The following is a 2,882-nucleotide window of genomic DNA, read 5'->3' as shown; positions in this document are numbered from 1 at the left end:
AATCTTGCCAGCAGGGACCAGGGCTATACAGGAAACAAGACTCGTAGCAGAAGCTCCAGCGGGAGGGGCAAGGCTGTGGAGCAGGGCGCCCACGCCCGACACTGTACCCCATGATTGCTGATTCCAGCACCCCACTCAATAAGACCACCTAATGAACTAATGACCCTGCCACTTCTTCCTCTCCACCCCTTCCCTGTTTTTGCTGTGTTCAAGCTTAAATACTGACCCTTGTTAATGCTCGGCGCGCCTCTTGCACCTTGCATAGGGACCGCCGCTGGGTACCAGCTAAAATAAAGTGCTTCTTTTAACTTTTGGACTTGCCTCATTGTCATCTGATTTTTGAGCTACAACAGTTCCCAACTTGCACTTGCCTGGCCCCAGTGTGTCTTAATCTGCCAATTTCACCTATATAATGAATGAGAACTAGTGTCATGGGGTAATTTTTTATTTTATATTTATCGTATTATTATGAGTGGTGTTAAACATCTTTTTGTGAGTTCAAATGCCATTTGTGTAATTCCAGTGAGAAGTCATTTTTCACGCTATTTTCTCATATCCCTAAGTTTTTTATCTTCTATCCTTGTTTTTCCAAAGTCCTTCACATATTTAGGACCCTATAATTATCATAGAAAGCATTACTTTGTCATGTAGGCTGGAATTTTTTTTAACTTTTTGAAAATTGATCTTTCTGACCTTACTCATGGTTGTTTTATGTTGTGTGATTATAATTTACATTTTTTTAGCTGAAGTATAAATCTGTTTTCTTGGCTCATGAGTTTGAATTACAATTATTTTACATTGAAAGGAATATTTAAGTGATGAAAGGAAAATTAAGGTGGTGAAAACTAAGGTTGTGAATAAAATAAAATCAATTGTTTTCTTACAAGCACTAAAAAAATTAAAGTCCTAAATGGTTGTTTTAATCACATAAATTTCTTTGTGATCAATATTTGGAAAAGATAGTTTTTTTCTGAAGAGTGCTAACCTTAGTTTCCCTCAGTCAGCATAATGAGTATGCAGGCAGCATGTAGCCAACCACCATCCAGAGTAAAAGCAAAATACCAACATTTCTTCTTGATTCTGCTTTATATCTTCTACTTGGATTTATTTCTACAATCTGTTTTCAAATATTTGGCTTAATGAGGCATGTAAATTTAAGAAATTTTATAAGCAAATATGTTGTAGTTTAGAAATTGATTCAAGTTCAGGCTCCTCATTTTGTCCTTGTCTCTATTCCTTTAGTTTACTTCTGAACTGGTAAAGGAAAAACAAGCAGAGGAGTTACATTAAATGACTACATATTCTTCAAATGTTAAATTATGTAGTTTTCCTTCTAAGCAAAATGATATAATTTTGTGATGTATTTAAACCACACAAATTAACTCCAAAATTTTGTTATTGGGGATTCTGTTTAGGGTCCCTCAAAATCTGTCTTTTCTCCTTTAGGAAACTCCAGTGTTGGTGCTTGTACTGCCGTATGTGTAAACATTCAATGTGCAAGGATTATTCTCTAGCTAACAATAGGAGAAATAGTAATGCAAGGAGTTATACTGTACAGTACATTTAGTTGATATGTTGTTTTTATTGGGGGAAATGTAGACTACAAATCTATAAAGAGATATACTTGTGGTTATGTCATTTGTATATGGGGAGATTTTGCCATTAATTTCTGGCCTATAATAGACACATCTGAGAGTTGTGTTGCATTAAGCATCTTCAAAATAGAAAATTTCATTATTCTGCTATTTCTAGTTGTCCTTAAGCAGCTTTTCTTTGTACACTTCTGTCATTCATGCTATCTTCCCTGACTCAACAGACATTCTTCATAAGCTCATACTTTTAATACCATTCTTCACTAAAACTCTTGCCTTCATTTCCCTAAGAAGGCCACAGAAATACCTGGATAATGGGCACAGATTATCACACACCAAAACAGCTTGGATCTTGCTTATAGCAGTTTACTTCTTGCTTACAAATAGTTAGTATAGTCCACTAAATTTGCTGAGATAAAGTACTATGCTCTCGACAACTTCGTGGGATAAAATTTATTTATCACAAATTTGGGGAGTGCTGTCAACTGTCCTCAGCAGTGGTTTCTTGCGATGTCCACATAATGGAAAATACAAGGTAACTGTCTGGAGCCTCTTATAGAAGGCAATTGACATATGAGTACTGATGAAGTCTCTGAGTTTATGGCTTAATCACCCCCAAAGGGCCTCCCTCCTCCTCTTATTACCTTGAAGATGCGGATTACAGCATACAAATTTGACAAGGACAGAAACATTTAGACCACAAAAACTGAATAGTTTTTGTAGAACTACCTTTTCTAAGTGATGTGCCTAGGCAGGCTTGGTAGTTCTGTCTTAGAGTGTTTGAGTGTGTCTATGTGGCCACCTGAAGTCAGGGATAGAGTACATAGTAGAATCTCTGCAGGGTGTATTCTAGAATCCCATGATGAAGTCTCTGGGTTACTTTCAAGAGTGAGAGGTGGTCTTCTTCCCAAAAAACTGTAAAGATAAACCATTGCCATCAGTTTATTTCCTTAGAGGTAGTGAATCAACACAACAGTTAGCATGTTTGTCAATTTGATTGACTTTGAAGAAGTTCAGGGGATTGCCAAAGCTGACTTCTGGGTGTCTCTGTGTTGGTCATGATCCTGGCACTTATATCTGCTCCTCACCTCTTCCTCTCTGTCATTGTTCACCTGCTCTGCTTTCCACCTGTCATGAACTCAGCATCTTTGTTCTACAACCCTCCTGCCCTGATGTTTCTTCTTTGAAACCAACATACAGCAAACTGCATCCTTTGAAGCCATAAGCCAGATGAAGCACCTCCTCCTTTCAGTTGGGAGGATCATGTATTGTATGTCAGGGATGGGAAAG

The 2,882-nt window shown here is 37.5% G+C and overlaps 1 long non-coding RNA gene across 1 annotated transcript in view; it reads right to left on the bottom strand.

Moving 5' to 3' along the window:
- Positions 1–307, bottom strand: part of LOC111816434 — an 18,532-nt gene extending 18,225 nt beyond the window's left edge. The window contains exons 1-2 of the long non-coding RNA XR_002820837.1: positions 227–307; positions 131–134 (exon numbers count right to left, since the gene is read on the bottom strand). This is a non-coding gene — a long non-coding RNA (uncharacterized LOC111816434). The remainder of the gene's footprint in view (positions 1–130; positions 135–226) is intronic.
- Between the last annotated feature and the right edge of the window lie 2,575 nt (positions 308–2,882).

This window comes from Octodon degus, unplaced genomic scaffold, assembly GCF_000260255.1.
Source record: "Octodon degus isolate 3935 unplaced genomic scaffold, OctDeg1.0 scaffold00032, whole genome shotgun sequence".
In the NCBI taxonomy this organism is placed as follows: Eukaryota; Metazoa; Chordata; class Mammalia; order Rodentia; family Octodontidae; genus Octodon; species Octodon degus.
This window is presented reverse-complemented; position numbering and strand designations above follow the sequence as displayed.